At 44.3% G+C, this 13323-nt stretch overlaps 1 long non-coding RNA gene across 2 annotated transcripts in view; it reads right to left on the reverse strand.

Moving 5' to 3' along the window:
* Positions 1-13323, reverse strand: part of LOC134912512 (uncharacterized) — a 146403-nt gene that overhangs the window by 75326 nt on the left and 57754 nt on the right. For both annotated transcript variants that reach the window (XR_010176978.1, XR_010176977.1), the window contains exon 3: positions 913-971. This is a non-coding gene — a long non-coding RNA (uncharacterized LOC134912512). The remainder of the gene's footprint in view (positions 1-912; positions 972-13323) is intronic.

Below are 13323 nucleotides of genomic sequence, written 5' to 3' on the forward strand. Positions count from 1 at the left end.
GTCTTTAATACTTGGATATACCAACATGGTAGAACTGCTAACTTACCAACAAGAAAAATTGCATTAATTTCCAACATTTAGCTGCCTCCAAAGCCTAATGCCCGTGACAGCTATCTCAGATTGCCACATTATTTGTGCTCACCTGACATACACCGATCAGCCACAACATTAAAACTGCTGAAAGGTGAAGTGAATAGCATTAATTATCTCATTACAGTGGTGCCTGTCAAGGGGTAGGATATATTAGGCAGCAAGTGAATACTCAGTTCTATAAGTTTATGTGTTGGAAGCAAGGAAAATAGGCAGGTGTAAGGGTCTGTGCCACTTTAAGGAGAACTAAAAGTTATGGCTAGATGACTGGGTCACAGCATTTCCCATTATGCTGTGGTTAATACTTACCAAAAGTGGTCCAAGGAAGGATAACCAGTGAACTGGCAAAACTGATGTGCATGGGGAGAGAAGGCTAGCCCCTTCCAGTCCAATCCCACAGAAGAGCGACTGTAGCACAAGTTGCTGATAAAGTTAATGCTGGCTATGACACAAAGGTATCAGAAAACATAGTACAATGCACCTTGCTGCATATGGGCATGTGTAGCCACAGATCACTCAGACTGCCCTTGCTGACCCCTGTCCACACATACAACCACCTACAATGGGCAAGTGAGAGTCAGAAGATGACCTGGTCTGATGAATCATATTTTCTTTTACATCATGAGAATGAGCAGATGTGTGTGCATGGTTTACCTGGGAAAGAAATGGCACCAGGATGTACTACTGGAAGAAGCAAGGCGGTAGAGGCAGTGTGATGCTCTGGGCAATGTTTGGCTGGGAAGCCTTGGGTCCTGGCATTCATGTGAATATTACTTTGACACACGTACCACCCACCTAAACATTATTTAAAACCAAGTTCACCTGTTCATGGAGGCAGTATTCTCTGATGGCAGTGGCCTCTTTCAGCAGGATATTGCTCCCTGTAAATATATAAAAAATGGAATAACTTGTACCACCGAACTGCTGCTTCGTCCAAACACTCAGGAGCACCACTCCTCAAACATCTCAAAATACACACTGTGGATGGTCCACAAGCGCTGTTAAAATTATATATACAAAGTGTTCCTTTTTTCTTTCCTGGAATTTTTCAGAAAACTTCTTCCAGAATCTCCAGCAGGGTAAAAGAACAACAAAGAAGCCTTATCAATTGTGATTGACGGCACTTTTCATAATCAACGGTCAGCCAGAAAACCCACTTCAACACAGTGAGATGTGTGCATCAAAAGGTTTTTCTGGGAGTTGGTGAGAAGGGTGTAAAAGCCCAAAATAAGCATTTTGATGCACACAATCACCATTGATGAGGTTTCTTTGTTGCTCTTTTACTCTGCTGGAGATTCTAGAAGAAGGTTTCTGAGGAATTCCACAAAAGAAAAAAGGAACACTTGTGGACCTTACACATTGTGTATGTCAAGGATAATGCTCACTACCACACTACAAAAATTGTTCAGGAATGGTTTGAGGAACATGACAAAGAGTTCACAGTGTTGATTCTACAGATCTCAATCTGAACCAAGCATCTGTGGGATGTGCTGGGAAAACAACTCCAAGCCATGGAGGCCCCACCTAGCAACTAAAGGGTCTGCTGCTAACGTCTTGGTCCCAGATACCACTGGACACCTTCAGATGTTTTGTGGAGTCCATGCTTTGACAGAGCAGAGTTGTTTTGGCAGCACAATGGGGACCTGCACAATAATAGGCAGGTCGATTTAACGTTATGACTGATGGGTATATGTATCATGTTAATACAGTACCATACTGTAGATTAGTTACAAGAATGATGCCCCTGGTGGCAATCAAGGTAGATTCTATATTTATTTATGGAGCAGTTAAAAACAACTAGTTATAGACTACAACAGAAAATATTACTTTCAGTATATGGATATTAGTCTATTTAAAAATAGGAAATGTCCATGGCATCAGAAGTGGAATTCACAAATTCATAGATTAGGGCTATGGTTTAACTCTTTAATGGATGAGATGTTTTACACCAGAGCAATTTTCACAATTTTGAAAAATAATGGTTACGTTGAAAATAAATGGTAATTTCTGGAAAAACAATAAAAGTAATAAAGTAAAATGACTTCCATTATTCTGGGTAATGTTTTCTCAGTTTGGTAATAGGTGACCAAGTTATTCATGAAGAGTGCGTTTAGTTCCAGCATCCATGTTATTGGACATGCTCATTTCAGCATCTAGTTCTTGAGCAGCAGATCTTGGATTACTGCCACTTAACACATAGAAATTCTGTCCATACTCACTGCTTTCCTTCTTTATAGGGCAATAGCTCACATTTATTTTGTTCACATTATTGTGGAAGCTGCATATGTGACACAACACAAAGAATGTCAACAGACTTAAGAACCAGCTTTGTAGTATACTGACAATTAAAAAAAAATCTTTGCAACAGATGATTGAAATTTTTCCAAAAATTCTTACAAGAGTTGATGTTTTAATGATTTTGTGGACATTCCAGTCTTAGGTGCTTCTCCTAAATCTATGTTCCAGCTTAATAGGGGTGCATTTTATTTGAGATTGTGTAACTGGGATACCTGCGATATACGGTTTATATTATTTCCACACTTATGAAATATTTAAGAGAATTAGTATTGTGGGATATTCATTCCTTATAACACAAAACATGTCACTGAGGAGATCACTCTGGATGACATTGCAGCTATTATAATCTAAAGTACTATTCTAAAGGCCTTATTATTTGTGTCCAAACCATAACACTGTATACAAGTGACACACCAAACTAATCCACAGTCTGTCCTGCAGTACGTACATTATTCTACATGTGTACCTAACAGATTGTGTCTTCTCCTCATACTTCAAAGCAAAGATCGCCTTAGAATTCCCCTCAGGAACATAAAAAAAGAAAACAAGTCACACCCACAATCTATCCAATCACCAGATCCAAGCCCGCATTCTAATAAAGCAGCTGCTACATTTCAGTAGACCATATCATCAGATCAAAAGCAGGACTGTCTGGAAGCATTCCTTTAGCCACTACAACTCCCTGTGACACAAGTCTAGCACTATTCATCAGTGTAGTTCTTCGTAAATGTGCTCCAACAATCATCCCTCTCTCAGAATCACTGAGCTCTCTCCCTATAGCCAAAATATTTTTAGTATATAGATTTCTATTAAGAATGAGAAGATGTGAATTTCTGAATGAGAAAGCAAAGCTTGTATGTGACATTAACATGTGATACTGAGCAGAGTTAAATACCTGAAATATATGTTGACGGATAAAGAGCCCAAAAACCTCAAATTTGAACATTTCTGATATGATCCATTTAGGTAAAATACATAATATATAAGATTAGTATACATTTTTGGGTATCATCTATGTGCTTTGATGTATTGCAAAGTTTTAATGATGAACTCTTTATTTTCCCATGTAGACTGGTAAATGTGATATACAGTACTTGTTTAATCATGTGCTTTTTTTTTTTTAAATATTTGTTTATTAGGCAGATGAGATACAAACAGGAACAGACAATAGCATTTTATCAGGTTATACGTACAGAGTCATAAATACATGTTAAACATACCCTTAAGGGTGATCAAGAACTGACATAGACAAAGTAGTGTGAGCCTAATTTCTATCTAGACAAAACTTATACTCATCAATTTTTTATTTAAGACATTATGAAACAATATAAGAATGAAAAAATCATCAGAGGGAGAAAAAGAAGAGGGAAGAAACAGAGACACACGATCAGAAACCAGGGGTGGGGAAGAAAAGTATGAACGGTGAGGGGTAGGGTGACTCGGCCGGTCCCGTCCAGAGGAAAGAAACCGTAAAAGAAAACGGTATATGAGAATGCACATTGTTTGGAGCTTACGATAGGGTCAAGCCCCATTAGCGAAAAGGGGGAGAGGTCTCAAAAAAGGACGTCCACGGGTCCCAGGTCCTAATAAAGGCCTCCGAAGAGCCCTTCAAGATACTAGTGATATGTTCCATAGTATAGATGTGCCATATTTTCCCCACAATTTCTCCGTGAGTAGGAGCCTCTGTGGATTTCCAAGTCGATGCAATGGCACATCTAGTTGCCAGGACCATATGGGTGAACAATTTTGACTGACATCGCGAGGCCCCAGGGATTGACACAGAGAGGAGGAAGTGCTTAGGGTAAAAGGGGATGTTGATCTCCAGGATCGAACTGAAAAGAGATCCCAATTCCCTCCAGAGAGGGAGGAGTCTAGGACATTCCCACCAAATATGCAAGAACGTACCATCCATTGTTTTACATCTCCAACAGAGTGGAGAAGTGTCTGGAAACATCCTGGCAAGTCGGGTGGGAACATAATACAATCTATAGAAGAGCTTGTATGCATTTTCCTTCGCTCGCACACAAATAGAGCTCGACGCTAAGCTAGTGTAGATATCCATCCACTCCTAAGAGTCAAAAGTTTCTCCCAGATCCGATTCCCACGCCCTTTCATGCGGCTCCTTATCTAATTGCCCTGGGGGAACCAGTGATCTATAGATAGTGGAAATAAGTCCCTTAGTCGAATTTGCGCGTGTTGCATTACCTTCCAAAGAAGTCAACGGCCTATGATTAATCTGTGTAAGAAGCGTGGAGTGGAAGTGATGAATTTGCAGGTATTGGAAGAAGAGTGAATGAGGCAGCGCATATTTAGATTGTAATTCTGCAAAGGTTGGGAACACTGAATCTGAGGTCAGATCATTTAATAACATGATCCCCTCCTCTCGCCAACGGGGCAAGGTATTAGGGTGACGGCCTGGCTGAAACAAAGGAATATCAAATATCGGGACCAGAGGACTAGGGGGCGGTGCCAACTGGAATTTACGATTAGCTAAATCCCAGACGTCTAGGGAGTGAGATACTACTGGGTGTGATTTGACGGAGCGGGAGCGTGTCGAAGGGGGAAGCCACAATAAAGAGGAAAGATAATTCAAATTAAGAGAGTCGGCCTCTATTGAGACCCATACCCTCTCCACTTTTGGAGTATTCCATAGAGTACATTGTGCTAGGGTGGCCGCTATATAATAGGCCTTGAAGTCTGGGACTCCTAGGCCGCCCTCCGAGGTGTGCTTTTGTAGTGTAACGCGTTACACTCTGGGCTTCTTTTTGGACCAGATGAATTGGGACGAGGAGTGTTGGAGGTTTTTAAAGACATAAGGCGGTACTCGGACGGGGAGAGTCTGAAACAAATAGAGGAGTCTGGGCAACAGGTTCATTTTAACGGCGTTGATACGACCGATCCAAGATATATACTGGCTACCCCAGTTTTCAAGGTCTTTTTGAAGTCGGGCGATCAGGTTAGGGAAATTGGCCTGAAAAAGGTGAGAGTAATTTTTGGTTATAGCAACTCCCAGGTACGTAATTTTCTTTGCATTTCAGCGAAAATTGAACCTGTGTGTTAAATTATCCTTCATATCTTGCGGGATGTAAAAGTCTAAGACCTCAGTCTTATCAGTATTAATTTTATAGCCAGAGTGTGCACCAAACTCCTCTATTTCACGAAAGAGATGGGGCAATGAATGTACAGGGTGAGAGATCGTAAGCAACACATCATCTGCATATAATGCAATTTTGTGCTCAACAGAACCCACCTTTATCCCTTTAATGAGTGGATTGGCCCGGATCCGCGCAGCAAGGGGTTCTATAGTTAAAGTGAATATCAAAGGAGAGAGCGGACAGCCTTGCCGCGTGCCATTAGCTATCCGAAAAGGAGAAGACATCACTCCATTGGCAAGTACAGCCGCCCTGGGGTTGTTATATAATGCTGTCACTCCCTGAAAAAAACGGCCCAAAATCCCCACCTGTTGTATCGCGTGGAACATAAACGGCCATTGAATCCGATCGAATGCCTTTTCGGCGTCTAAACCTAGGACCATAGCCGGCTGTTTTTGTTTGTGTATTTCGTGTATCAGATCCACCGTTCTACACGTGTTATCTAAGGCTTGGCGCCCAGGTATAAAACCGACTTGATCAGGATGGATCAGTTGAGGGAGCAAGGGACCCAGCCTATTAGCCAGTAATTTTGCGTAGATCTTAATGTCAACATTTAAGAGTGATATGGGTCTATAATTAGTAACCAGTTCAGGATCTCGACTGGGTTTAGGGATCACAACTATACTCTCCAAAGAAGTCAAGACATCAAAAGAAGCACCGCGCAATATATCGTTAAAAAATTTAGAGAGAAAGGGAGTAAGTTCCGTCGCACACTTTTTATAGTATATAGGGGAAAAACCATCCGGGCCTGGGGCAGCAGACACTTTAAGATTCTTAATGGCACTTAGAATTTCTATATCCATAAAGTCAGCGTTTAGGTCCAAGAGGTGCTGGTCAGAAACACGAGGGAGTATAATATTATTGAAAAAAGAGGAAAGAGAAGGAGTATCCCGCATGTCGTGTTGGGGTGTGGTAGTAGGGAGATTATAAAGTGTTTCATAGTAGGTTTGAAATTCCCGAACAATTGTCTCTGGGTCATATGTGACGGCCCCTGTATGAAGAGACCTCAATTTATTAATTAAATTCGAGGCCTTTTTTTCCCGAAGCTTGTTAGCTAAAACAGAATCAGCTTTATCTGCCTTATCGTAGTATTTCTGTTGCAGCCGTCGTAGAATAAAGGCCGATCTACGGGACAATATAGTGTTGAGTCTGCCTCTTCGCATGTTTATTTGAGAAAGTAAGGTAGAGGAGGGGTGTAATTGATGTTTGAGCAATAGAGATGATATTTCAGTTTCTAAAGAAGAAATTTCACTTTGGGTCTGCTTTCGGCGATGAGAAGCTGCGCTAATGAGCTTACCTCGAATCGTGGCTTTATGAGCCTCCCAAACAATACTATTAGCTATCTCATCAGATACGTTGATCTCAAAGTATTCCGATATGGCAGATCTAACGTCTCGGAGAGTAGACGGATCTAATAATAGGCTATCATCCAACCTCCAGGACCCAGACCTACCACCGGAGCTACCGAGTTCAAACAGGAGGATAGTTCCCGAGTGGTCCGTCCAAGAGATGGGCTTTATACCTGCATAAGTGACCATCGGTGCCAAGGAACGGGAGACTAGTATCATATCGATTCTGGCATATATTTGGTAAGGAGCAGAGTAATGGGTATAGTCCCTAGCCATAGAATTTTTGAGGCGCCAGGAATCTAGCAACATCATCCTATTAATACCGTCTCCCAAGACCTGCACCGTTCGCAGTACCTCAGGGGAGTGTTTAATTAGAGTGGGGGCCTTTTTATCAAGGGACGGGTCGAGCACTGCATTAAAACTCCCACCAATAAGAATATGGCCTTGTGAGAACCGCTCAATATGCCGAAATGTACTCCGGAAGAAGCGGGCTTGGCCAGTATTTGGAGCATACAGATTAACTAGGGTGAACAGCTCAGCTCCAATGGTGCCCAACAGCATAAGAAATCTGCCTTCCGGGTCTATCAGGGATTTAGAGAGAGTAAAGGGAACCTTATTAGAAATCAAAATTGCAACCCCCCTTTTTTTGCATGGGGCAGAAGCAAAATAGCATTGTGGAAAGCGCTTACCTCGTAATTGAGAATGAGTGCCAGTCATGTGGGTTTCCTGGAGCATCACGATGTCAGCTTTCTCTCGCCTACAAGTATCCAGGACCATTGTACGCCGCCTAGGGGAATTGAGGCCATTGACATTCAAAGAGAAGACCTTCAGACCCATGGGGGAGGCCAGACACGAAAAGCTCTTACGCTCTGCTGAAAGAACCTTGAAAAATTGAACAGGGCCGGTCGAGTCAGGGGAAGAAAGGAGGAAGAGGGAAAAAAGGAAAGGAGAGAAAGGAGGAGAAAGGAAAAGGACAGGAGAACAAGAAAAAGAGGAAAAACAAGAACAGAAGGCCTGAACAGGCCAAAACCCCTTATAAAGTAAGCCCGAACAATAGGGCCATTCATAATGACAGGAAGACACACACTAGAATAAAGAAGGGGGAAAAAGAGAACACTAGATAAATAGGTACTATAACAATATCCTCCAGAGGTGGAGGGGAGAAAATCTAGGGCCGGTGAGACACCGTGGGCCCCCAAACCAGTCAAAAGACCTCCCAGAAGGGGAGGAGTAAAGGAGGTGGATCCGTGATGTACACACCATAATATAAAATGGCTAATAACACCTAAAACAAACAAACAAACAGGGTTATCCAAAAACCAGGATAATATACAAAATATGCAACTAACAGAAAAAAAAAGGGGGGGGAGAGGGGGGGCAATGTCAAACAACCCTTAACATGCAATGGAAAAGAAGCTACGCTTAACAAGGTATCTTATCAAAGTAGGACAGCAACTTATAAGTAAATTGTCCCGTGTCCGTCTCCGGACGGAATATCAGACCAGGCGAACAGGAGTCCCAACTCAAGGCGGGGCCGAATCATTTTTCGAGCCATTCCGAACTTGCTGCCTGTTAGGTTCCTGGTGCTCAGAACAAGGGAGATGTTGCGTAGTGAGTCCAGAGCACCAGAACGTGACGCTGAAATAAGGTGTGGTGTGGAAATAGCCCCTAGCACCCTACCTCCATTGTTTCACCCGTGTGGTCAGTTCACGCCTGAGTGACTATGGTTTCTTGGGCCCACGGCAGCCGCGTTTGAAGGGCAGATTAGGTCTGCCCAACTCTGATACCCCCATGTCTTAGAGTGAGACAAGGCGTGAACCGAAACAGGATAATAACAAGGGGACCTCTAACTAAAGCAAACAGAAGGCTAGGGGCTACTAACAACCCTAAAACTAAATATATGTGCGGCACGCTGCCAATGGAAAAGAACAATAAAGGAAATGCTGTCCACACGCCGACACAATACTGTTGTGTACCGACGGTGACAGCATAAGCAGAACCCTCTGCAAAACACCAGTAACAAAATATAACCAAAGAATACTGCGGCCTAGGCCGACAGACGCGGCAAAGCCGCTACTCACGGAACCGGTACAAATACTGGCAAACGGACAGGAACCCCCAATGCAGCCGACACAGACTCTCAGAACCGGAGGACACGCAGAATCCCAAACGACAGACCGGTGGACACCAAGAAGCCAGACACTCGACCAGGCACAGACAAAGCCACAGGACTTCTGGACAGGAACGCTTCACGGCAGGACACGGGATCAGACACTGGAACCGACACAGGAACCGACACTGGAACCGACACTGGAACTGACACTGGAAGCAGCTAGACAGACACTGCTAGACAGGAGCTCAGGAACTGGCAGGGACTAGCTCAGAACTCAAGAACTCTGGAACTATCACCAGCGTCTGTGTATTGCACTGAGCCAGAATATAACAGAGAGTCCTAATTAATTATGTCGTGCAGCTGCCCTGCTGCACAACTGAGAGGTGCAATTAACAGACAGGTGAGGCTGAACACATGGGAACAAGCTGCAATTACACAGACTCACCACCGGCAGCAAACAAGAGTCTTCTTAAACAAGAGCAACAGGAAATCCTGGCCTGCAAGACAACTATAAACATAAAATACGGAAAACAGGAATGAACCACTACCTGTGGTTCATAACAGTACCCTCTCCTTAAGGGTGAGCTCCGAACACCCCATGACACCCACGGGGAACATAAACAGAAGTATAACATAAAATACATAACCAAAATGCAAAACAGGAATGAGCCACAGCCGTGGCTCATAACACTGCCAAGACACCTGAGGGGGTCGAGTACGTTGCGGTTTAGGAGAACTCAGTGGGCCAGGGTCAGTATTAGGATCAGGAAGCAAATCTAAGTCCTCAAGTAACTTCTGTCCTTGCTCCAGTGTCTTGGCCGTGCATACCATGGTGGTCATTCAGAGTTGTTCGCTCTGTAATTTTCTTCGCATCGCAGCGATTTTCCGCTAACTGCGCATGCGCAATGTTCGCACTGCGACTGCACCAAGTAAATTTGCTATGAAGATTGGTATTTTACTCACGGCATTACGAGGTTTTTTCTTCGTACTGGAGATCGGAGTGTGATTGACAGGAAGTGGGTGTTTCTGGGCGGAAACTGGCCATTTTATGGAAGTGTGTGAAAAAACGCTACCGTTTCTGGGAAAAACGCGGGAGTGGCTGGAGAAATGGAGGAGTGTCTGGGCGAACGCTGGGTGTGTTTGTGACGTCAAACCAGGAACGACAAGTACTGAACTGATCGCACTGGAAGAGTAAGTCTCGAGCTACTCAGAAACTGCACAGAGAAGTCTTTTCGCAATATTGCAAATCTTTCGTTCGCAATTTTGATAAGCTAAGATTCACTCCCAGTAGGCGGCGGCTTAGCGTGTGCAATGCTGCTAAAAGCAGCTTGCGAGCGAACAACTCGGAATGAGGGCCCATGTTATCTGCTAAAACTTGTAGTTGGAAGGGAAAGTTCCATCTATATTTTATATTATGCTGGCGCAGGATTCTAGTGATAGGCTGGAGGTCCCTCCTTTTCTGTAGGGTAGAAGGTGCCAAATCCTGGAATAATTGGACCTGTGTGTCTCGAAATGTAATGGTCGGCGTATCTCTAGTCGCAACAACAAGCCTCTCCTTTGTCTGGTAGTAGTGCAGGCGGGTGATAATATCTCGAGGCTGTTGGCCCGGAGGGGGCCTGGCTCTGAGCGCCCGATGCGCCCTATCGTGGAGAAGGTCGTTATCTTTGAGACCGGGGAGAATGTGTCTGAAGAGGTCCTTGAGAAATGCAGGTATAGACGGAGCAGAAATAGTCTCAGGGACACCCCGAATCCGCAGGTTATTCCTACGCGACCTGTTCTCCATATCCTCTTGTTTCTCCTTAAGGTCGGCAATTTCAGATCTGAGGAGGGAAAGCTCCCGCTCCACTGAGCCTTGGTATTGGCATATTTCGTCCGTTTTGGACTCCAGGGCGTCTGTTCTTGTACCAAGAGATGTCAATTCAGACTTGAAGTCGTCCACCGCCTGCTTGAGTTCTTGTTGACATGTCAGCTTAATACCGTCTACCAGAGTGGTAAGGACTGAGTGTATGGACGGGTCTATGTCCAGGTCTGCCGGGGAATCGGGGGGAGATGACCCTGCACGATATGTATTCTGCGGTGGCGCCTTAGATTTAAGTGTAAACATAGAAGGAGTGGCCGCAGCTGACGCCTTCCGGTTCTTGTTAGACATATTAAAAACTGATGTTGATAGTTAGAAAATACTCAATATATACGGATCCACGGATCGAATGAAAGAATCTGGGTGAGGGGGCCACACTATGACGTTGTTAGAGCATCTCTTGGTTGGCCGGGATGAGGGCCATCCCCAGGTGGTGCAATATCACTCTTGAAACCGGGAGGGCTTATATCACAGGGCAGGGGTGTCGGGGAGGGCAGGGGTGTCGGGGAGGGCCGGGAGGGATGAGAGGTGAATCTATTACCTCAGGCAGCTACCAGGTTCGAGGGGGGGGGGGAATGAGCCCCTGGACATAGAGAGATATCCTCTGCAGCAGAGCAGCGTACCCACCGGGAGGCAGATAGGGAGAAATAGGACCAGCATATAAATATATGTACTGCCAGAAGTCACAGGAGGTCCAGAGAAGAACCAGGAACCATCTCCCACCGTTCCACTAGTGCAGCAATCAGATTATGGCATCAGATAGAAGATGGTGACCTTCGCAGCTGTGCTAAGGTGAGCACAGACAGCTTACCCCTCCAGACTTCCAGGTCCGGGCCGTGCGGCAAGCCTTCACCTCCACCACCAGCAGGCTCTCTCTCAGTAAGCAGAGACCGGGGGTGCCGTGGACGCTGACCCGGGGACCAGCCGCGGCTCTCACTTCCGGCGGGGGATGCAAGTGCCGCTCGCAGGGACGAGCGCTATCCTCTCCGGGGCTCTCCTGTTCTGTACTGCGGCGGCAGGCCGTGCAGTGCTCCGGGCACCTCAGGCAGGGCTCTGTACGGTCGCGATCCCCCGGAATCAGCAATCATGTGCTTTTTTATTGAGTTTATAAACATTGAAAAACAGTACAATTTAACATGTACATTAAATAAAACTTATCATAAAATAACATATGCCATCAATAAACAATATGATAAATAGTAAAGGAGTATCCGTGTGTGTGTCTCAATTGCTTCACATCGCTTCTATATATCATAAGGTAGATAATACATCAGTGAATATATACAAAGCTTCCATAGTTATACTAACAAAGCAACACAATAATATCTGATAGATCCAGATATCTAAACAAATGTTTACCATCGCCTCTTAATGTCAAAGCTTGTTATATAGACAGTTCAGGTCTCCCAATCTAGAACTACACCAACCATTCCACTTTTCTGTAAATTTAGAAATAGATCCACGTGATTTGTACATATATCTCTCATGCCTGGCCACCTCATTAACCAATGCCCTCCACTGACATATCTTGGGCGAGTCTGCTGAAAACCAAACTCTCGCTATAATAACTTTAGCTAAGGTAGTAAGACACAGGATGTATTTATATATTGTACTTGAGTGTGTTTCCTCTAGGTCAAGGCCAAACATACATAAGCCAGGACTAAAACCTGGGAGAGAAGGAGCAGTAAAAACAATATCCTGCCACACATCCCTCCAGAATACAGAGACCACAGGGCAGTTCCATAAAAGGTGGCAGAACCCCGCATCATTAGCCTGGCATTTGGGACATAAAGTATTATCTCTAAGCCCAGCTCTCTGCATAGATACAGGAGTGAGGTATATCATGTGTAAAACATAATATAACACCTGCCTATACCTAATACATGGAGTAGTATACCTAATAGACCCGAGCACTTGGAGCCATTGTTCATTGGATAGGGGTCCCAGATCCAACTCCCTCTTGGATCTAAGACTATTCAGTTGATCCAGGTTAAATCTATCATTTAGAGCAGTGTATGTGACAGATATTTTTCCCCTCTGACCTAAGGTGGTCAGCAGTGTCTCAACCGGTGAGTCTGAAATTGTCAGGGAGGGAACCTTGGGGAAAATTGAGCCTGTACAGCATGCCGCAACTGAAAATACCTGAATAAGGCAGTATTAGAAACACTGAATTCTTCTTTCAGCTGGTGAAAGGATTTAAATACTCCGTCCCGATATAATTGGCCCACAGACAATACTCCCTTAATAATCCAAATATTATCTAATGATAGTTTACTGAGCTCAGGATACATGTCATTGAACCATATTGGAGCGCATTTGTCATGCCCCGACCAATCAAAGAGGGTATGAGCATATCTCCAGATCAACAAGGCTTGACGTAACAAAGGAGGCAAACTGGTAGTCGACCGGCCAGAAAGAAGAAATTGAAGAGGAGAGAAAGAAAAAGTAGGAGAGCACTCCACC

This window comes from Pseudophryne corroboree, chromosome 1, assembly GCF_028390025.1.
Source record: "Pseudophryne corroboree isolate aPseCor3 chromosome 1, aPseCor3.hap2, whole genome shotgun sequence".
Classification (NCBI taxonomy): Eukaryota; Metazoa; Chordata; class Amphibia; order Anura; family Myobatrachidae; genus Pseudophryne; species Pseudophryne corroboree.